The sequence below is a fragment of the Lissotriton helveticus genome, chromosome 5_1, assembly GCF_964261635.1.
Source record: "Lissotriton helveticus chromosome 5_1, aLisHel1.1, whole genome shotgun sequence".
Lineage (NCBI taxonomy): Eukaryota > Metazoa > Chordata > Amphibia > Caudata > Salamandridae > Lissotriton > Lissotriton helveticus.
In genome coordinates this window covers 564,006,157-564,030,059 of record NC_136065.1, presented here as the reverse complement: position 1 = coordinate 564,030,059, position 23,903 = coordinate 564,006,157, and the positions used below count along the sequence as shown (strand labels likewise).

Genomic DNA, 23,903 nt, shown 5'->3' with positions numbered 1-23,903 from the left:
CGACAGCGCCGCCCTCAAAGCACTCAACACCAAACCACCGCCCGCCTGCTACCAAGCCACCCCTGGACGCACCCATGGACCCTTAACCTGTCAAGCCTGCAAATTCACCTGCCTCAGACCCCGTACCCCGCCCGCCAAAGCAAACAGCAACAACAACCACCTCAAGTGCATCCTCCTCAACACCCGCTCCGTCCACAAGCACATCATCGAACTCTGGGACCTCCTCGACACAACAACACCTGACGTCGCCTTCCTCACGGAAACCTGGATGAACGCCTCCTCAGCCCCCGACATCGCCATAGCCAGGACGGCTACAAAATCGATAGGAAGGACCACATCAACAAAACAGGAGGAGGGATCGCCATCATCTACAGGAACACCATCAGCGTCACGACCAACGCCGAAGTCACCATCTCCTCCGCCGAGCATCTACACTTCCAGATCCACACACCGACCCCCAGACCACCCTCAGAGGAACACTCATCTACAGACCCCCGGGCCCACGCACACAATTCAGTGAAACCATCGCCGACCTCATCAGCCCGCATGCCCTAGCTTCACCAGAATACATCCTCCTAGGAGACCTGAACTTTCACCTGGAAAATAGCAACGTTAACGCGACCACCACCCTGCTAGACAACCTCGCCAACCTTGGACTCAAGCAACTGGTGGACTCCCCCACACACCTCGCTGGCCACACCCTTGACGCCATCTTCTCCGCCAGTAACCACGTCACCTTCAACCGCTCCACAGGACTACACTGGACCGACCACAGCTGCATACACTTCACTTTCAAGAAGACTACATCCCACCACAACACATATCGGATCCCCCGCAGATGCTGGAGCAAAATCACCGCTGACCAGCTCACCACGTCACTGAGCCAGAACCCACCGGCCGACACCAATTTACCCGACACCAACAACGCAGCTATCAACCTCGCACAGTGGATCACCAACTGCGCCGACAACCTCGCTCCATTGAAAAATCCCCACAGCAAGACCACCAGCAGAAGACCCTCCTGGTTTACAGACGCCCCCAAAGCCGCAAAGGGATCCTGCTGAACACTTTAAAAGACCTGGCGCCGAGAACGGACAACTGAAAACCTGACAACCCTCAAAGCCGCCACCCGCGAATACCATCAGCAAATCCGGACCACCAAGAGGACAGCGTTCAAAGAGCGACTGGACAATAACACCCAGAACAGCAAGGAACTCTTCAGCATCGTAAAAGAGCTCTCCAACCCCGACGCCAGCAACAACGATGTTACCCCCTCGCAAGACCTCTGCAACTCCCTCGCCATGTTCTTCCACCGAAAAATCACAGACTTACACGACAGCTTCGGACCCCAAACTCCACTGCCGGACATCAAACCAGCAACCCCCAGCACCACCATCAACTCCTGGGCCCCCATCAGCAGAGAAGACACCATCCACGTCATGAGCACCATCCACTCCGGCTCCCCCTCCGACCCATGCCCCCATCACATCTTCAACAAAGCCGGCACCAACATCGCACCCCACCTGCGGAACGTCATAAACAGATCCTTCACATCAGCAACCTTCCCTGAGAGCTGGAAGCACGCAGAGATCAACGCCCTCCTGAAGAAACCCACAGCAGACCGGAAGGACCTCAAAAACCTCCGTCCCAGCTCTCTTCTCCCCTTCCTGGCTAAAGTCATCGAGAAGACCGTCAACAAACAGCTGACTGCATTCCTCGAGGACAACAACTCGCTCGATCCCTCTCAGTCCGGATTCCGAGACAACCACAGCACCGAGACCGCCCTCATCGCAGCCACCGACGACATCAGAACCCTAATAGTGAGGCGGTGGCAGAGTCTCTACTCCGCTTAGCCATTCAAGCTTCTGCGTTTGTGCCCGTGCATTTCTCTACTTGTGGTGGGTAAAAGTGAATTGCCTGTCTTTTAGAAATTACTCGCTTTTAAAAATTACATTTGTTGATTCACGAACGATGTTTTAAAATAAGCACTGATACCTGTGACACGCATTTTCACCACGCACATATTGACTCTGGGGTGATTTAAACCTTATAGCCCTTTTTCCTGATTATAAGGAGGAGGGAAACGATATTAACTTACTAAAAGGAAGCCTGTGCTCGTCTTTTCTCCTGACCCGCCCCGTTCCGACGCGGTAACCAGTACCGTTGCGCGGAGGGCGGGCCAGGGAGAGCCAGTCACTTCCTGCCGGGACACTCCACGAGCGGTCAGCGCTCTAGTGCACCAATCTGGAGGGCCTATTTAGGCGGAGCCTTGATCAGTGTTAGCTGCGGACGTGAGGCGGTGGCAGAGTCTCTACTCCGCTTAGCCATTCAAGCTTCTGCGTTTGTGCCCGTGCATTTCTCTACTTGTGGTGGGTAAAAGTGAATTGCCTGTCTTTTAGAAATTACTCGCTTTTAAAAATTACATTTGTTGATTCACGAACGATGTTTTAAAATAAGCACTGATACCTGTGACACGCATTTTCACCACGCACATATTGACTCTGGGGTGATTTAAACCTTATAGCCCTTTTTCCTGATTATAAGGAGGAGGGAAACGATATTAACTTACTAAAAGGAAGCCTGTGCTCGTCTTTTCTCCTGACCCGCCCCGTTCCGACGCGGTAACCAGTACCGTTGCGCGGAGGGCGGGCCAGGGAGAGCCAGTCACTTCCTGCCGGGACACTCCACGAGCGGTCAGCGCTCTAGTGCACCAATCTGGAGGGCCTATTTAGCCATCGCCTCTTGTGAGCGCGCAGCGTTCGCGCGCAGCATCGCCGGAGCCACGCCGAAGACCAGCCAAAGAGCTGCCCGTCTGCGCCCGTCCGCGACAGGACGAGGCAGACAGAGGCGCAGAGGTCTCAAAGCGCCCCACTATGATTCCCGACACCGAAAGTACTAACCTCGTCACTTATACACCCCACACCCTCCGACTGTTACAGCCCAGGGTGAGCTGTGATACACGGCTACAATATAAACAGCTTGAGGGGAGTTTTTCTTGCCTCCAATGTCGTTTTCAGTCCGACTCGACAAATTACAGCATTCATGGCAAAGCTACTATCACCATAACTCCCCCGGAACTTAAATGTCTTCTTTTAAATGTGCGTTCCATGCCTAAACACCAACTACAGATTTGGGACCTCATTCACACAGAGCAACCTGATCTCTGTTTCTTTACTGAAACCTGGATGAAACCCCACACAACACCTGCTGTTGTGTTGGGTGTTCCCTCAGGGTACAGAATCATGCATGTGGATAGGCCCAATAAAATAGGGGGTGGATTAGCCATTATATGTAAGGACATGTTTAAGGCAACTATTTTAGATAAAATATGTAGTCCAATGATGGAAATCATGATTTTTAAAATCACACTAGGAAGTACATCCTGGAAAGGAGCCCTTTTGTATCGTCCACCTATTTCCAATCCCGACTTTCCCCTGCTCCTTCTGGAAACACTTGCCCCCCACATGAAAGCCAAGGAGGATTTTATCCTCCTCGGGGATTTTAATATACATATGGACATTCCAGAATTGCCTGAAACCATTCACCTAACAACCGACCTATCTCATCTGGGACTTAAAATAATCAACAACGGTGCCACACACATAGGTGGCCACGCCCTTGATCTTATATTTTCCAATAGCACTAAAATACGATGTCTGCCTGCAAAAAAGATCCTCTGGTCAGATCATTTTCTGGTTGAGTTTTATCTGGTTGGACCGATCAAACGACCTCAGAAAACTCTGCTCCCACCAATTCTTCGTCGGGAATGGCATAAAATCTCAGTGACCAATTTGCACAAATACTGGGTGCAACCGACTGTCACAGATGCAGACACTGCTGAGTCTGCATTAGAGAAATTTAACAAGTCCCTAAAAACCGCTATTGATACCCTTGCTCCCCTCAAACTACATAAACAATTCCCCCATACCAAACAGGAGAAATGGTATACAGATGATCTTAGAAAGGAAAAGCAAAAATGCAGGCGCTTAGAAAAAACATGGAGATCTTCTAAAAATGATGAGGCCAAGAAAGCCTTTCATGAGGCTCAGTCAGCATATTATAAAAAAATAAAATCAGCCAGAAAAGTTCACTTCTCCGTACAACTGGAGGAGGCTGGAAACTGTCCGCGTGAACTGTTTAAAATTTTGCATAATTTTATTAAACCTACAGCCACTGAAAGTACTGAAGATGCCTCTCAACCACTCTGTGACGAAATTTCTGAGTTTTTCGAGCAAAAAATTAATCTGATTTATGATAAAATTTTAACCTCTAAAGCTGGGGCTCCCATATCCATTCCCGAAACTAAAACCAGCACTCAGACTACAAACTCCCTGTTTGTCATTCCTCCCGTCACAGATCAAAACCTGGCAACCCTTATTGGCCATATGAAAACAGGCTCCCCCAACGACCTCCTTCCGGCTAAAATGGTGGCCCCTCTAATTTCCATCCTAGGCCCCTCGATCCAGGCAGTTATCAACACCTCCCTGGCCAAAGGCCAAGTCCCCATGGAATGGAAGACTGCGGTAGTAAACCCAATCAGGAAGAAGGCGACCCTACCCTGGACGGATCTAACTAACCTCCGACCTATCTCTCTCCTGCCTTACATCGGCAAGCTAACAGAGAAGCACGTGAACACCCACTTCTCTAACTATATCGAGACAGCGGATGGCCTAGACCCTTCACAATCTGGTTTTAGGCCCAACCATAGCACCGAATCCGCCCTACTGGCTGTCACCAATAACATCAGGATGACGCTTGACAGTGGAGGGTCGATGATTCTGGTGCTATTGGATTTATCCGCTGCCTTCGATACGGTGTCTCACGATTTGCTTCTCTGCCGTCTGAGAGAGATAAGATTGGGAGGCGTGGCCCTGTCCTGGATGGAGAGCTTTCTTTCGGGGCGTTCTCAAGAAGTCAGATTGGGCTCCCACAAATCCACCGCCAGGGAGCTCACCAGGGGTGTGCCACAGGGCTCATGCCTGAGCCCTACATTGTTTAATGTATACGTGGCCCCCCTGGCTGACTTAGTGAGATCCTTTGGGTTTATACCGGTGTCCTACGCCGATGACACCCAACTTCTGTTCCCCTTTAAGACCTTCTCTCCTGCTTTACAAAGAACATTTGCAGAAGGAATGAGGGCAGTTTCCAAATGGATGGCCAACAACTGCTTACAGTGCAACGTGACCAAGACAGAGGTTGTACTTTATGGGGAAGCAGTAACATTATGGTCCAGTGAGTGGTGGCCTCGTGAACTAGGACCCGCCCCCATCCCCAAACAGACTATTAGGAATCTGGGAGTGTTATTTGATCAGTCATTGACTTTTAAAGATCATGTCAACCAGGTTGCTGGTACCTGTTTTGGGGTTATCTCTCTGTTGAGAAGGGTGTTTCCTTTTCTCCCAGATCATCACAGAAAGACCTTGGTCCAGGCTCTGGTCATCAGTAGACTGGACTACTGTAATGGCCTTCTTTTGTCATCTAATGAAGGCCAATTTAACAAACTACAGGTGGTCCAGAATACGGCCGCGAGGTTAGTCATGAATGCTCCATCAAGGACTCCCTCCCGGCCACTGCTGATGGAACTGCACTGGCTGCCAGTGCGACTGCGGACCAAATTTAAAATCTTGTGTACAATTCACAAATGCCTGATGGGGATAGGCCCGAAATTTCTTACTACAGCCTTTATACCTTATGTTCCTGGTCGCTCACTACGATCGAGCAATCTCCAGCTCCTTAAGGTTCCTAAAATTAAAAAAAACCGCCAAGGAGGCAGGGCTTTGGCATACACAGGGCCTGTCCTGTGGAACACCCTCCCCCTCTCACTAAAGCTCAGTTCTGACCACCTGTCTTTTCGAAAAACCCTGAAAACCTACCTATTTTCTAGCATTTAATTTTATTCCCCCACTATCCATTAGTACTGTCCGGGCACAGATGCAGGCTCTTCTCCTAGTTGGCAAAGCGCAGAGATACCCCTTCGGGAGTTTATTCAGGCGCTATAGAAGCATATAAATAAATAAATAAATAAATAAATAAAATAAAAAATAAAAATAAATAAATAAAAATAGACAACGGGGAAACAGCCGCCCTCATCCTTCTGGACCTCTCCGCAGCCTTTGACACCGTATGCCCCCACACCCTAATACACCGCCTCAAAAACACTGGAATCCAGGGAAAGGCCCTGGAATGGATCACCTCGTTCCTCTCCAGCAGAATCCAAAGTGTCCGCCTCCCCCCCTTCCGGTCCGCGGCCACCGAGATCATCTGCGGCGTACATCAGGGTTCTTCACTCAGTCCAACACTCTTCAACATCTACATGAGCCCCCTCGCCACCATCGCACGAAAACACAACATCAACATCATCTCCTACGCCGACGACACCCAGCTGATACTCTCCCTCACCAAGGACCCAGCCACCGCCAAAACCAACTTCCAAGAAGCAATGAAAGAGGTAGCCTGGATGAAGCGCAGCCGCCTCAAGCTCAACTCAGACAAGACGGAGGTCCTCATCCTCGGTCAATCCCCATCTGCCTGGGACGCCTCATGGTGGCCCACGGTGCTGGGAACCGCACCAACACCCACGGACCACGCACGCAACCTGGGCTTCATCCTGGACTCCTCCCTCTCGATGACCAAACAAGTAAACGCCGTCTCATCCTCATGCTTCAACACCCTGCAAATGCTCCGAAAAATCTTCCGATGGGTCCCCACCGAAACCAGAAGAACAGTCACCCAGGCCCTTGTCACCAGCCGACTGGACTACGGGAATGCCCTATACGCAGGAACCACCGCCAAACGTCACACTCGGCTCCAGCGCATACAAAACGCCTCCGCACGTCTCATCCTCAACATCCCTCGTCACAGCCACATATCCACCCACCTAAGAAACCTCCACTGGCTCCCCGTCAACAAGAGGATCACGTTCAGACTGCTCACCCACGCACACAAAGCGCTCCACAACATGGGCCCCGACTACCTAAACAGCCGACTCTCGTTCTACACCCCCACCGCCAGCTTCGCTCCACCAGCCTCGCCCTCACCACCGTCCCACGAATTCGCAGAATCACCTCCGGAGGAAGATCATTCTCCTACCTGGCAGCGAAGACCTGGAACTCCCTCCCCACTCACCTACGACTGACCCAGGACCATCTCAGCTTCAGGAAGCACCTCAAGACCTGGCTCTTAGAGCAGTAGCAGCCCCCCCCCCACCCCATAGGTGGGGGGGCGGTGGTGAGTAGCGTGCTTTATAAATGCATTGATTGATTGATTGATCCACAGGCAGTCAGACAAACTGAGTGTCAAAAGGAAAGAATACAAAGACACTCGTGAAGAGGCAGCGAAACTCAGGTATAAAGCAACCCTACATCACTTATACTAAGTGGGATATAAGGCAGGAAAGCTGCTAGACAAGCAGGGGGCAGAGTCTGGGTGGATACTTGAAATTACCACGCATAGGGGAACTCCGGCTCGGAACAGGCAGGATATAGCAGACGCCTTCGCGGAGTACTATGGGGAATTATAAACACAGTCACCGAGCATAATGGCAGATTTAGCCTGTGTACTGCTGTCCACCCTCATGTTGCCAACTGTAGCATCAGAAGACAAGGCCCTACTTGAATCAGACCTCACCGAAGATGAGGTGACGAAGGCCATCAGATCCTTAAACTCAGGTAAAGCAATAGGTCCCAATGGCCTCCCCATTGAATTATATAAATTAATAGCATCCAGGATTGGCCCCCATTTGGGAAAGATGTTTAATGAAAGTTTAGAGGCAGAGAGATTTTACCAGACAATCAAATACTAGCCAACATCGCTGTGATCCACAAGGCCGTGAAGCCATCGGACCGCTGTTCATCTTACAGACCAATCTCCTTGTTAAATGGCGAAGTAAAGATATTAGCTAAATTGTAGGTAGCAAATTGAACTCATTAATACACCCTGATCAATCAGGTTTCATGCCAGGTAGAAGTACTGCATTAAACCAGATACACACTTGGGATTGCTCCTAGCAAAACGGGAAATAACCTGGTACTGGAAATCAAAAGAAAGGCCCTCAAGTAAGAGGTGGAGGACAGAACTGTATAAATGGGCTAGCAGCGAGAGTACCATTATATTTCAGCAAGCCAGACGAACAGCAAATGAAAAGGCTTTGGAATTGGCGAGAGCTTGGGAAGTACTGGTACAGGCTCTACAGGATTCGTTGAGGGGAGAGGAGGATTAATGCATAAGAAAAGTACATGTGATTGTTGATATGCGACTTATGTTGTGAATAATTTCCTTATAACTTGAACTACACTGTGCTATACATATGTTTGAAATGAGCCCACACCAATTGAAAAGGGGGGGGAAACCTAGGGATTAGTTGGGAGTAAGCATGGAGACATATTTGATGAATACGAGCATTGTGATTTATGTCTTGGACTGTATGCTGATAAAATACTAATAAAATATGTTTTCAAAAAAATTAAACCGGATACACCTCCATGGAATACTGGGGAGGGCAGATACTATCCAATAAAGCGCTCTACTGGTTTTACTGCACACCAAGATGACGTTCGATATGTTGGAAAGGCCCTTCTTGTTTGCAGTCTTGGAGAGACAAGGTTTTGGCCCCTAATTCTTATCCTGGATTCGCCTCCTTTATAAAGATCCCAAGGCACAAGTGTTGGTGAAAAGAGGTAGCTCAGCATTATTTACCTTGCAAATAAGTACGAGGTAGAGCTTCCCCCTCTCCCCGCTTATATTCGCCTTGGCCCTGGAGTCCCTGTGGTGTGGATTAGAGGTGACCCTCTGATCAGAGGGCTTAAATGGTTGGAGACCTGGGAGGATGGCATCTCCCTATAATACCGACAAAATCCTCTCATGTATGGCTAACCCCTGCACCTTGCTGCAGAGTCCTCCATATTTTGGCCCAATACCAAAAATACTCGAGCTACACTATTAACTGGGACAAATCGGTAATATTCGTCTTTAGTGGGAGTGCCCCCCGGATTCCAGGGGCCTGGAAAGGCTGCTCTCTATAAAATGTATAACAAATTGTCAAGTCATCACATTTATCACTGACAGTAATTCAAACAGACCGTGAACCAGTTCCTTTGGTCTACAGATCAGGCCCTTTCTAGTGGTCTCCAGGGCCAACCCCTTCAGCTTTATAAAATAATGGCATTAATCCAATTCCTATACAGAATGCAAAATACGCCACACCCAGTCCCACTGGCGTGTTTCACAAATATAGAATAGACTGTAAGAACACCGTTATGGGACGGGAAAGTACAGAGAATAGCTTTGCACAAACTAATAAAGAGCTGGTATGATGGCGGTATTGCCCTTCCAGTCCGGCAATACTACTATTGGGCCGCACATCTAGTGGTAATCAACCATTGGGTGCATTGGCCGCTGGAGGATCCGGCTTACCGAATGGACAGTTATAATATGTCGGTGGTAGGGCATCAAAGGGCGATATATGGGGGAAGACACCCAATTCACGCCCCCATCGCAATAACAATTAAAGATCTGGAACACAACAACATCGACGGCACACAAGCCACTCCATTATGGGCCCCGTACATCTAGGCCTACTGGCAAGATGCTTCGGTTTTGACAAATGGGACCTCATAGGTCTCTCACGTGTGGGCGACCGATGGACTACTGAAGGAGTAAAACCTTTTGCTGCACTATAGCAGGAGCATGAGAAATATTTTGTTGCCACCATATAAATCACACACTGAAACAAGCTATCTCGCAAACAGTGGAACTGCCCGAATCATCCCCATTAGAGGACATACTACTTGACGATTACATGCCAAAGAAGGCAATCTCCCTAACATATCGAAAAATATTGAATAACTCCCCCGACAATCTAACTAAACTCAGAGCGAGATGGGAAGAGGGCCTGGGACATATAGATGACGAGGAACGGTTAGAAGCAATTGCGTCCCCAAAAGAGGTTGCCATACGTTCCCGCTTCCAATTGGTCCAACTGAAAATTTTACACAGAACTTACTATGCCTTCAACACTCTTGTAAAAATGAGAAAGAGAACCTCACCCCACTGTATCAGGGGCTGGGGGTCGAGGGCATCTTTTTCCATATTTTGTGAGACTATCCTATAATTCAGAGTTATTGGAGAGAGGTGAAATCCCGGGTGAATTCAAATTTGACAGAATATCGACCTCGCCCCCCCGATTGAGCCTATTTAACATATGGGAAACAACAGATCTTAAGAGAGGAGGAAGATTGTGGGCCACAATCTGCCTCATAGTTGCGAAACGCAATATTGCAAAGAAATGGGGTTCAGATTCTAGACCAACCCTGAAGGACTGGGAAGAGGATTTGGATTGGTGCATGCAAGCGGAGCGGGTTCTCTATGAGAGTAGGGGGTGCAGAGTAAATGGTCCAAAGCCTGGGGAAATTGGAAAACTGACAGAGGAATGTCATGTCCGCCCGTTCAGGTACCATTCAGCTGGAGGAGGAGTGACTCTGTGTGAAGATGGAGAAGCCCACACCCTGCCAATTATTATTCTGTGTTTTTTAAGGGTATGTGTTAATAATTGTCGCTCATGTACGTATTGCCGCAATTGTCCATCTATAAAAATTAAACTGCTGTTGTTCTGCTCTCGGCCTATAATAAAAAGAGTTATAAAAAAATATTTTTGGGGAAAAAATCATTATTGCCTGATAATCTCACCAGGCTACATTAGAGGACGGGGCTTGAAATGTGCAATTTACCAAATGTTTAATTTTTTAACAAAATTAACCATGTATCTTGTAGTGCGGCTCGCTGGTATTTTGTATTAATTTTTATGCAAGGGTATGCTTTGCAGAGGAAAACAAGTCATAAGATCTAGACAGCAGGCTAGTGTAAGCAGAATATAACACAAAGGATCTTATTCCAAAGTGCTAAACTATAAGCCACATTTGTGATTTTAAGGTTGAGACTGGGCAGCACATGCTCTGCGAGCCATGCCATACTGGAGTATGTACTTGAAGCCCTGCCCACTCTTTGCCTCTATTTGTCATTGGCTTGTGTCATGGTCCTTCATAAATTCTGGCTTCTGATTCGTTATTAGGCTTGTTAGTCCCTCCTTAGTACTGCCTTGTCTTCATTTGTAACCTCCCATGAGGACTGGCCCTCTTACTTTGGTTGTTACACAGTAAGTCTTCTTTAGTCCATAAGCACTATTTTCTGTAATGAGTTTCTCTTGCTGCAGGATGGCAGGAGGTCTCGCATTTGTGAGAGTTTCAGCCACTGGCACTGTAAATGACAATGCCTTTCATTTATGTTTTCCAAACCAAAACATTTATTATAAGGCATTGTCATTTGCAATGCCAATACCTCAATCTTGCGTAAATGCGAGACCTCTTGCATTGCAGATGCCTATTGTTTTTGTTTACAGAAAAGTAATCCCATATTTCATTCCTGTCGCACTCGAGACAGACCAGATACTACTGCCATCTTGCAAACTCCCCAAACCAAATCAAAAAGAAAGCATGCAACGTTTTGCTTTCTCTACACTAAAGCATGCGGGCTACTTTTAAATTTGATAATGAGGTACCAGATTAAAAATGCTTTCAAATCTTCTGCAACACACGTTTAGTAGGGTTTGTGGTGCATATAAAAGAAAGCTCCACATATCATGCAGACCGATAGTTTAACTCGAATTAGCAACAGGGCATGTACTACACGATAAGGTTACTTACCTTCGGGAGCAATATTTCTGATGGAAATCTAATCTTGCAGATTATTCCCTTTATAAATGACCCTTTCAGGCTTCAGACTGGTCCGGAAATGCTTCAGCCCAGCAACGTCTTCAGTGCCGCCATGCAGCCCGAGCCACGACTCAGTGTCCGGACATGAGGTCACCAGAGAATAATAGGTACAAGCAGATGACATGCTTGCCATTGGACCCGATTCAGGCGTGGGGCTCCCGGTTTTTGAAGCAAATAGTGGCTTTATCTTAGCCGCCTCCCGCCTGACATGACCTCTCGTTCAATAGAGGTCAGTGGGGTAAATACATTATCCTGATTATTATTTTCTAATCCCCCCCTTTCCTCTTCCAAAATGTTGGCATGTATGAGATGCGCAGATATCAGTGTCTGATACTTGCACCGAGCCTTGTGGTACACCGAGAGGAATCAAGACAGCAGCAACAGCGAAAATAACTGCACATAAGAGGCTTGCAAATCTTGCTGATCAAAGCACTGATTTGACAGGGGGAGAGGGGCAGACTGGTGAATCTGAGGGAAGATTATGTATCCATTCAAAAAGTTGTTGCCCAAGGCCAGTCACTTTTGCTTGTGGTAGCCATATCACCCATCAGCATCTGCACCTTTTAAAGGAGATTTAAAGCAATACCTCCATGAAGGCATATTTCAGCAGAGCCAGTTACCCAAACAGATCATGCCACACAGCTCAGACAAAAAAACAGTCCCTGCATGCCTGAAGTGCAAGATATTAGTGATTGGCAAAGGTAAGCAAACATGGCCATGCAGATGCCGGGCACGTATCATCAACAGAGTGGCCCCAGGAGAGTTCTGAAAACAGACCTGGCTACAGTGGAATAAGCAGGACTGTGCTCTCGAGGATCAGTCTACGTCAAGTTCTAGCCTACCTTGATATAGAGGGTGCTCCAATATGAGACGGTGTGTAAGGGCATCACCGTGCTGTTTTTTAGCTCAGGCCAAACTTACAAAAAGCTAATCATCCACTCTATCCTGCACATACATTGAAAGTACTACGACACTGCAGCCATTAGTTGGATTTGGAGGGGAGAAGAGGATTGTCATTTGCAAAGTATCAACTTAACTAATAGAAAATTGAAAGATGGACAAACAGAAGGCATGACGTTCTTCGACCTCAGGGAAGAAGTTATTGCCACCAGCAAAACAATCTCCTTGGTAAGAAGTCAAACAAGGCAACTAGGCACTAGTTCAAATAGACATGCTACCGAGAAAGTCAATTCAAGACTCAGATGGTAATGAGGAACAATAAAAGGGAGTGGGAGGAAATAAAGCAAACTTTTTTAGAAAACACACCACTGGTGACAATCTAAGGTTGATCAGAAAGGCACATGAAGATAGACAGGGCAGCCAGATAACCATTAAGAGTAGCCACTTCCAGACCACCCTGTTCGAGAGAAAATACAAATCACAAGAGGCAAGCATTAAAGGGGGGTTTAAGATTTCCGACTCGCACCACAGAACAAACAGGAGACCTATGTAGATGTTAGGCTTGCTGGCTGCCAAGATGACATCTGGAAGGCAAAAATAACTATCCGACATCATTCGATCACAAGGTATGTGACTACAGCATTTGGATATTGGGGTGGAGGACCAGAAATCCTGCTGGGAAAGCAAGTCCCCTATGTACGGCAGAGGAAAGGATGAATGCCGAATGCCAACAGAGCAGCACTGCAGATCCTCCATCTTCTATCTGGGACGAACACATACACTTTCCTTGATCCACTTGCACCTTCTGCAGCACTTTTGAGAGAAACAGAAGTAATGAAAATGTCTATAGGAGGCACGGAGACCACATGAACATGAACACATATCTGAGGGAGCCATTCAGACGGAGTGTACAGCACAAAACGGAGGACATCTTCTGTTCTGGCCATGAGGAATTAAGTCCACGAATAGAAAATTCGATCTGGATAAAATCACAGTTATTTTAGGATGCAACTGTCACTCATGGTATCCAAAAACAGACAACAAAGTATCCGCCATCACACAGAGATTGCGAGTTAAGCTGCTACAGGGGGAATTCCGAGACCCTCCAACAGTGCCACAGGTGAATCACCTCCCATCAAAGGGTGTGCAAGCCTACACCGGCCTGTTGATGTAATTGATGGTGGCAGCTTTGTCTGAAAGAATATGACCGTTACTCATTAAGACGGAAAGATAAGAAGGAGAGAAATACATTAGTTGCAAAGCGGATTGCCTGCAGTTCAAGCACATTTACATGCACGTGCTATGCCAACACAAAAGTTCCCACATTTTCATGTCACCCAAATGTGTGTCCTAGCCCAGAGAGGTGATGTGAGTGACCATGATAGCCTTGTTGACGAGGGCATAGTAGATCTTGGTACAAAGGATGACCAAGTGAGAAATTGTTGGCTTCTGAATTGCCTTGCCTTTCTCTGAGACTGTGTAACCAAGGAACAGTTGGTCAACCTGAAATTTATGGGTTTTGTCCATATAAAACCTGAGTGCTACGAGGTTCTAGGCTGTGCTAGCCCTCCGACTCCTTGGTTTACCCAGTTCCTCATCCACCATCAGCAAGGTGATTGATTGATTGCCCCAAGTGCAAAGGAGTGACCACTTTAGGAAGTAAGCAAGCCTCTGTTCCCAGAACAGCCTACGTGAAAAAAAAAATTTGTGAAAGGAGGCTGAATAGACCTCTACGGCTCGCTAACCCATCAAGTCAATGCAATGGCAACAAGAAAGACAATTTTTAGAGTAAAGAGCTGAAAAGGACAACTGTACACAGTTTCAAAGGAAAAACACGAGGAAGTTAAGCACCAAATAAAGGTGCCAATTAAGCAAAAAGAAGGGCGAACGGGGAGAATAATGCAACAATACCTCAGAAAGGGCATAATTATACGAAACTCAAATAGCGATGGCTGATATGGCAAAGAACAAAGGAAAGGGATGACAAATAACCTTTAGGATTGCCCATAGCAGAGGCTCGCCAGGCAAAATATGAAGTAAATTGTAATACATCCCATAAACGCACCCATTATCAACTTTCTCCAAGGCGTACCTCCCCATCAATCAGGACCATAGTCTCCAAATAAACAGAGAGGAGTGAGAAGCTGACAAAATGATCTTGTATCTCATCATGCGGATTAAGTAATGAGCACCGGTTTAGATCTGCAGGACCATTTTTATACATAGGCCCGTATCAGGCCTGCCAATTCAAATGGTGTCACACGGTAAAGGCTCTCTTCAGAGGGTCACACAGTGAAAAGCCAACATCACACTGTGACAGGGAAAGCAAGCTGGAAACCCCTTCAGTGACTGGTTTTGCAGATCTTCTTTGGAGACCATAGGAGTTCTGCAGGTCATGAATGAAGCCCAGTAAGAAAGTCTTGTCGGCTCACAGTGCTTCGTTGGAATGATGGAGAGAAGGGTACGTTAGACTAGTGCTCGGTTTCTCTTTCTACCCAGACATACACAAAACCCAGCTCACCTACCAGGTCCAAGTAAAACCAAGGTACAAGGGAAAGGAAAAACCCAAAACCCTGTACTGCACAGTTGTAATGCACTAGAATTAACAAGTAGACAACAATATGAACAAGTGGCAAGATACTCAAAAAGCAAAACTGCTTTATGGCCCATTGTATTCCTTTGAATCTTAAAAAAAGTCATAATTGCATGAATGTATTTAACAAATACATTGACGCATCAATCAGCCAGATGTGTGAGCCCCCATGCTAGAGTGACGGACAACACATAAAATAACAGAGCACTGGGCACGCACTAGTGCCCCCTCTGTCCATCATTACACCCATTCATTTTGGGCATCTCAAACTCAAGCAACAAGAAAAGGCACACAAATGATAGAGAAGGTTACCATTAGACGTGTGCCTGAGATTCTCATCGGTTTAAACAACTGAATAGCAAAGTCTCTTCGTGGCTGAACCAGTGTGTGGCCCATTAGTGCCTGTTGTCTTTTTAGCTGTGCAATTTCATGTATTTTGGAGCTACAGAGATCAGTCAGTGCCAGAGGGTTCTCAACACTCATAATCCAAAGACGAGAAGGAAATGGAGGATGGAGCCACATTTTCACAGGTTTCCTAATTTTCATGTGTCTGTGGGGAGTAGGGATGTTTACAAAGATGGCACCATCCAGTGTGCTCTGTAAGAGTTTTTTAATTTCGAATGCCATGCTAACACCAAAGCAACTACCGCTACCCACAGTTGCAAGAGCACTGTCCATACCCACCATAGCTGCACTGCAGGAGCATTTTGGTTGTCACATTCACACTTCCGATACCCTGCGATACTGCCATCCTTGAAACTGTTGCTTCTCTAACCCCTTCACCTATATTTTAAATCTCCCCTCTCGACAGCCCAAGAAAGAGGGGAGAGCATTGTTTACATTGTGCCAAATAGCTCTGCCATGTAATACACTGAACAAATATATTTTTTTTACGGAGTTTTATATAGCGCAAACTTGACCCGGAGGCATCAGAGCGCTGTACATGAGCACCAGTTGCGTTACATAAGGACACCATTTTTGTTCGGCACAAGGAGATTAACTGATTTGCCCAGAATCGCAGGATGTTTTGCTTCGTTGCCGAGTCTCGAACTCAGTTCCCCAGATTTAAGATTGACCGCCCGAGCTGTTAGGCTACATCCTCTCACCAATTTAGAAAATAAAACTCCTATGGCCGCTTATGATATGGTCTAAAATGCATATTTCGAAGAACACACACCTTTTTTACATTTCTTCCCCAACTTTTGCAACAATTGCATTCTCTTTTGACTTTGAACAGATTCTTGCAGCAAAATTGTAAACCTGTGTGTTTTTCTACTGTCATTAACACTAGACAGTTCTGTTCCTATGGTTGGTGCTTTTGCTCAAAGGAAAATCCAAAGTTAACCACTACAAGACTCAAATCTGTAATTTATAGGCAGGCTTGTTCAACATACAGCATTGGCAATCTAGCTCAGGCGGTTAAAGCACCTGCTAAAGAGATCTGAATGCAAACTGGCCACAGGACTGAAATTTCACAGCACTTTTAGAGTGTTAATGTTGCTATAGAATAGAACTGCATGTAACATATCGGTCATGTGTTCAAAAGTTAAATACATAGCCGGGAGGATTCTAGCATTTTTGTAGAGGCCTTTTTTGAACCAGCAGGTGAGATTTTCTTGCACAGTTCTGGTGCTAACTAACTGCCTCCGGTAAACATTTGCAATGAATGAGAGGGGCATAAGCAAGGCCACTGGAATGATGTGGCAGGGTTAACTAAATGATGCAAGAAATGGCCAATTATGCAACATAATGAAGCAAATTGTTTGATAGTATTACTTCTTTCTTTTATAATTTTTTTATACATGGCAATACCGGTAGGGCAAAGAATGTACATTATTAGTACCAGTCTAACAGCAAATACAGAAATAAGCAACTGAAAGATTACCAGTTAACCTTTGGGACGGGCCTTTCATTGCGCACAAGCAAGTCGCAACGTTTTTGCAAACTTTTGATCCGTTTGAGCTAGAACATGTTTTTGTTGTTAAAATCTGCAGGTTTTACAGCAGATGCTGGATTATGTGTAAAATTCGCCAAATCCATAATTGCGGAGTTGGAGGGTCACACCAGCAGTTGCAGAATTGCTTAATTCCAGTGGCCCCGGGCTGAAGCTTTAATCATTGTGGGTCCAAGCGAAGTTTTATTTTTCGAGGTATTCAGTTTATTACTAACTAGCAGCCCGTCCCGACCTTGTCTGGGTGCAACAGGCTTCCCCGACCCCCGCCCGCCCCAACATTGTGCAGCAGCCCGGGCCCCCGCCCGGCCCGTCCCCCGCCTGCCCCGACATGGGTCCCCTTACCTGAGCCGCCGCTCCTCCCGCCTGTCCGCTGCTCGCACCGCCGCTGGCCTGTCCGCTGCTCCCCCGCGCCATGTCCGCCGCTCCCTTACCTCAGCCGCCGCTCCTCCAGCCTGTCCGCTGCTCGCACCGCCGCTAGCCTGTCCGCTGCTCCTCACGTCACCGCTCCTCCCCAGCGCCATGTCCACCGCTCCTCCCTGCGCTCCTCCCTGCGCTCCTGACGTGAGCACGCACGTCGCGGCCGGTGCTACTTCGGAGGGACTACTTTTTTTTACTGTACATTTTTAAATCACGTTTTTATTTTTATTTATATCTATACCCATCTACACACCCTGACGATTCCAACGGTGTATCGGGTGTGTGGATTGACGCTGTGGTTCCCGAGTTTACCCGCCTCAAAGGCTGAAAGTTCTTCCTTTATTATAGTAGTATAGATTTAAACAGAGTAAAACTTAAAGTTATATTGCAGTTTGTGTTGTATAAAGATTAATTTTGGTTGGAGTACATACACACACACGCACGCACACTTGACGGATCATTAAATTACACCAAATGAGTATATATTTTTTATGCTTTTACTGAAAAAGCAGTTTCATCATATATTGCATCAAGCAATGCTGCCGCCTCTTCTACTTTCTGTTCTAACCTCAGACATTTCCTTCTGAATTTATTTAAGGGGCAAGCTGTGGGTTGGGTTTATGTTTCACTTGGTGGCTGGCTTTTGAGAAGCAAGGTGTGGAGTGTGTACTGCAGTGCAAATTCTTCACACCTACTGAATAATGCAAGTCTTGTGAAAAGACAATGCTAATTACCAACACACTCCGTGGATGTCAGATTTCTTCTTTTCTTTTACGAAACAAACGCTCTTTTGCACTAAATAGCGGTTTGAAGTTTCAAGGTGTAGACACCAGTTAAAAAAAAGCTCAAAATAAGGGGAAGTGGCAGAGTTAGCAATTAACATTCGTGACTGTGGTCAAACACCAGGCGGGCGGCAACACTATTTCTGTGTGAGTTGTTTACTGTGCTCATTAAGTTTACAGTCCGACGTGTTTTACATAAACTCACTAGCGAAGACATTCACACTGCTCTTTTTAGGTCTCTCCTGAAATGCGTTGTCTCTTCAAGACATTTAGTAAGTGGCTTTTAAAAGTGCCACCAGAGGCTTTTGCTGGCCTACAGCTTGCATTCACGAGCTCGTGTACGTGCACAGCTGCCATCTGTGTTATTATTGCTGTAATCAGGCTCCTCTGCTTGCACTAACCCCTTCCCTTTTCCCCCTCCCTCCTGGTCAGCTTCATTTGTGTCTTCTAGCTGTGAATCATGCTCATATGCTCGCACTCCCCCTCCCTTCTTCCCCTCCTCTTCCTCAGTTTCATTTGTGTCTTCTATCACTGTGAATGCTCCTGCTTCCACCAGGGACACACCCTCAGTCGTCCGTGCACGCTTCCACCAGGCACACACACCACCAGCCATCAGTGCACGCTTCCACCAGGCACACACACCACCAGCCATCAGTGCACACTTCCACCAGGCACACACACCACCAGCCATCAGTGCACGTTTCCACCAGACACACACCACCAGATGTCAGTGCACACTTTCATCAGGCACATGCACCACCAGCCAGCAGTGCACGCTTCCACCAGGCACACACACCACCAGACATCAGTGCACGCTTTCACCGGGCGCACACACACAGCACCAGCCATCAGTCCACGCTTCCACCAGACACACACACCACCAGCTGTCAGTCATGCTTCCACCAGGCACACACACACCACCAGCCGTCAGTGCACGCTTCCACCAGGCACACACACACACCACCAGCCGTTAGTGCACACTTTCACCGGACACACACACCACCAGCCATCAGTGCACGCTTTTACCAGGCACACACACCACCAGACGTCAGTGCACACTTCAACCAGGCACACACACCACCAGCCATCAGTGCACGCTTCCACCAGACACACACACCACCAGATGTCAGTGCACACTTCAACCAGGCAAACACACTACCAGCCATAACACACTACCAGCCCTCGGTGCACGCTTCCACCAGGCACACACCACCAGCTGTCAGTACACGCTTTCATCAGGCATACACACCACCAGCCGTCAGTGCACGCTTCCACCAGGCACACACACCACCAGCCGTCAGTGCACGCTTTCACCGGGTGCACACACACACCACCAGCCATCAGTGCACGCTTCCACCAGGCACACACACCACCAGTCGTCAGTGCATGCTTCCACCAAGCACACACACCACCAGCCGTCAGTGCATGCTTCCACCAGGCAAACACACAGCCGTCAGTGCACGCTTTCACCAGGGACACACACTACCAGCCGTCACACACTACCAGCTGTCAGTGCACACTTTCACCGGACACACACACCACCAGCCATCAGTGCACGCTTTTACCAGGCACACACACCACCAGCCGTCAGTGCAGCAGGCAGGCTCTTCACAGAGTTTCTTGGTAAATATATGTACGATGCCTGGGAGGGAGTGGGTCGAGTTTCCTTAAACCATGCTGAGTATGCAGGTGCAGGGCATGAACTCCTGTGTGAGTGAGTCATGCTGCCTGGGGCTCACTCACTCCACAGTTGTAAATTGCGCCTAAACCAGGCTTTTTCTCATTTGCAAAGTTCGGCACATGCGCACACCTAGGCAGCTCCCACACACCCGGGAATTACTGCTTCCTACAACCAGAATGGAAACAACATTCAGAGCAATGAAAAGAAGTTCATGTGATGCAAAGAACTGTTAACAAAAAACATGTCCAGCTATTGTAGATTTGGTAACTTAAACAAAACAGCAACAAAAACAAACAAGCATTGGCATAGCCAATAGGTATCGCTTTTTGGACCCTATAAGTATTTAGCTATGCAGTAGAATATCCTTGGTGCAACAACACCAACTGTTGCATGGCTAAACACTTATAAGGTCCCAAATGCGAGACCTTTTGGCTATGCCAATGCTTGTTTTTTTTTTTGAACGAAGCAGCAAATAGTCTCTCATAGAGTTTGGGACAATGTGCACACTCCTAGTGACACCTTATGAGCAAGTGGAAATTAGGCTGCGCATGCGTGCAGCAGCCTACGGGGAACATATGTCAGAAGTGCTTCTCGGGCAGTTCTCAACGTCAAGCTCCACCCCCTCCTCAAGGGGTGTATTTTTTTTTAGGTCAAGTCTAGGCAGCGCATCCGCTGCGAGGCGTGCTGTATTGCACGATGGCAGAGACTTTCCAAATAAAATCGGACTAAACGTACTTATTTTTTTTTTTAAGCATAATCTAAAGATAAACACTACCAACAAAACACCAAAAGTAAATATCTTTCTTAACTCTGATTTTGATTTCATCAAGATGCCAAAATCTCCCAGCTCAGCTCATTTACTCTACTTTATCAGGCTTGGCAGTACATACCAATCAGGATGCATGTTGTCCTTGTGAGTCGGCCAAAACTTGAGTCATATCCATGCCTTCTTTTTTGTAGTCCTCACGGAATCACACAACTGTAGAAGGTTAAGAATATGTTTTGTTCAGAAGAAAGAAATCATAAGTAACTTTTACATACAATTTAAAACGTTTTTTGTTTTAATTTAGCGTTTTCAAAAATCTAATAAAATATAACGAATCATCTGAGGTCTATCAAGTCCTCTCATTCCACTAACATCTGTTACAAGATGGTCACTATACCCAAAATCAAATGGAAATACAAGACTTCTAAATTTCAGCCGATAAATCTGTGGCATGCCTTAAACACAGATGTTTTTAATAAAGCTACAAAAGGACATTTAACTGTTACAAAGCAAACACTCTGCATCCGGAGCGGATTTATGGATGTCTTTGCAGGTCCGTCTAGGGCAGTGTATGCCCTGTCTGTTGGAAGGCACTTTGTTATTTTACAGTGGGCTTACTACTGATGGACTTCAATGGCACTCATTTGCTTGTTTCTTAATCGTCCGCAGACATTCCTTCCTATTCTTGTCCCTCCCCTGGTACCTGGACACATTACTTTTGTCCTTCCTCTGCTCATTTTTCAGACGCCATTTTTTTCTTTTTCTTTAAGTAATCTACAAAAGTGCATGTATTTTCCAGCTGTCTTCCTCGTCTACCCCTTCATGTTGCTCTCTCATCTCTCTGTTGCTATTCTTGCTTTTCCACCACTCCATTTCCATTTGCATTTGCGCACCATCCCCGCCCACCGTCCGTTGTCAGTTTGCTTCCCCAGCACCTCCTACCCACCATTGTCAGTTTGCTTCACCCATCCCCACACATTCTCCGTTGTCAGCTTACTTCCACAGCTCCTCCCACCCACCCTTCATTAGCTTGGTGCCTCAGCTCCTCCCATCCATTCCTCCCATCTGTGTGCTGCCCCAGCACCTGACAACCACCCTTCCTTACTACCACCTGTTTTCCATTGTCAGCTCGATGCCCAGCCCGCCCCCATCTGTTGACAGCTTGATGTTCCAGTCCCTACCAGCGGCCCACTGTTTGCCTCCCCAGCTCCTTCCACCCACTCTCCATATTCAGCTTGCTGGTCTTTTATACGTCCTTTACCCCAACCGTATCTCTTTCCCACAATTTGGCCTTCCAGCAGCCGCGGGCCGTGGAGGGAGTTACGGTGGGGCAGGGAGGCGGGGAGGGGGCGGGGCAGGGTGGAGAGGGCTAAAAACCGGCACCTGGATAATTACAGGTAAGTAAACAATTTGATTAATAAAACGAATTTCGTAGTGCGCACTGCATCGCATTTTGCGATGCAGTGCGCGCTACGAAATTCGTTTTATTATTTAAATTGTTTACTTACCTGTAATTATCCAGGTGCCGGTTTTTAGCCCTCTCCACCCTGCCCCGCCCCCTCCCCGCCTCCCTGCCCCACCGTAACTCCCTCCACGGCCCGCGGCTGCCTTCCAGCCCTCCAGGTTGCCTTGTACCCCAATACACTCCCCAGTTAAAAACATTTCATTTAAAAACACACAAAAAACTGCGTATTAGCACGGGTCCAGTCATAGCACTTTGATGGTTTCATTATTTTAGCTGTGCAGCTGTACAGCAAGGCAAAAAAATCATTGCCAAACAGCCGTTGCCCGTGCAGTTAAGAGCGGTGACGCAGTGTGTCATTTTGACGGACCATGAATAGGGAAAATTAAATAAATAATTAATTTTCCCTCGTCATCATCTGTCGAAATAGCCCCCTCCCTCACCCAGCTCCACCGCCCCATCGCTCTTACCTGCATGGGCCGCAGTTGCTGCCAAAGTCAATAGCTCTCACAGGCGAGAGCTGCTGTCTTTGCCAATGCTGGTTTTGTACTTGAAGTCTTTTGGCCCTCAAATATTAGTTTGCTTTAATCTTTGAGAAAGTTTTAATGAAAGGGACAATCCAACTGGTAAACAAAAAGGGCAAAGCCGAGAGCAAGAAGTCGAACTGCCACACGGGACAATAGTTCACTACTATTTTGTTTATTAGTGAGCTACAGGAGCATTTCAAACGAGGACTGTACATAGCAACAGTATAAGAGTATGCACAATAGTGTCCTTTGGTGGGTACAACCGAGGGTGCTGGACTTGATGGATGGCGGATGTTAAACAATACAACCATTTCTCATATATGTAGAGAGAGAGTTTCAGAGAACAACAAGCATTTGCAATGCAATAGGTCTCGCATTTGCGAGAGTTAAAGCTATTGGCATTGTAAATGACAATGCCTTTAATTTATGTTTTGAAAAACAACATGTAAACAATAGGCATTGCCATTTACAATGCCAATAGCTCAAACTCTCACAACTGCGAGACCTATTGCATTGCAAATGCTGGTTTGCAATGGTTGTGGTGTTGGCTCTCCAGAGGGGTCTCAATGTGAAGGTTCCCTCACAGGTGCATGAAGGACACGTCGGATTGGCCTGCAGGGCAATCACGAAGTGCCCGAAGGGGTAGTTCGACAGGTCAGTGTGTGGGCCATTGCGTTTTACTATTTGTGGGCCTCTTTTAAGGTCTGGTTTTTACTGTTGATTATCCTGATATTACAACAAACACTGTCTGCAGCAAGCACAAATACTTTGCAAAACACACATACAGCGTGTCTCTACAAGTTCAATACTACCCCAAATTGAATACATGTGACGCGTTTTTAGCTATCTAATGGACTGAACGGCCACTTTTATGTTTGTGCCTGGGCCTTTTTTTGATCCCAGTCCGACTCTGATGAAGAACTCGCCTTGACACAAGACATTAACTCTCTCGGGCTCTCTGCATGGGCTGGAGGATTCCTTTAGGAAATAGTTTTGCCCTGGTGGCTCAAGTGGGGATGATTGTGCTTTTTTTGGGTAGCCTTTGCAGAAGTGGTT

The 23,903-nt window shown here is 47.0% G+C and overlaps 1 protein-coding gene across 5 annotated transcripts in view; it reads right to left on the bottom strand.

Moving 5' to 3' along the window:
* The window catches only part of SGMS1 (sphingomyelin synthase 1), a 922,685-nt gene that overhangs the window by 727,702 nt on the left and 171,080 nt on the right, over nt 1-23,903 (bottom strand). For all 5 annotated transcript variants that reach the window (XM_078642900.1, XM_078642901.1, XM_078642896.1 and 2 more), the window contains exon 2: nt 20,983-21,071. The gene's annotated coding sequence lies outside the window, so the exon portion shown is untranslated. The remainder of the gene's footprint in view (nt 1-20,982; nt 21,072-23,903) is intronic.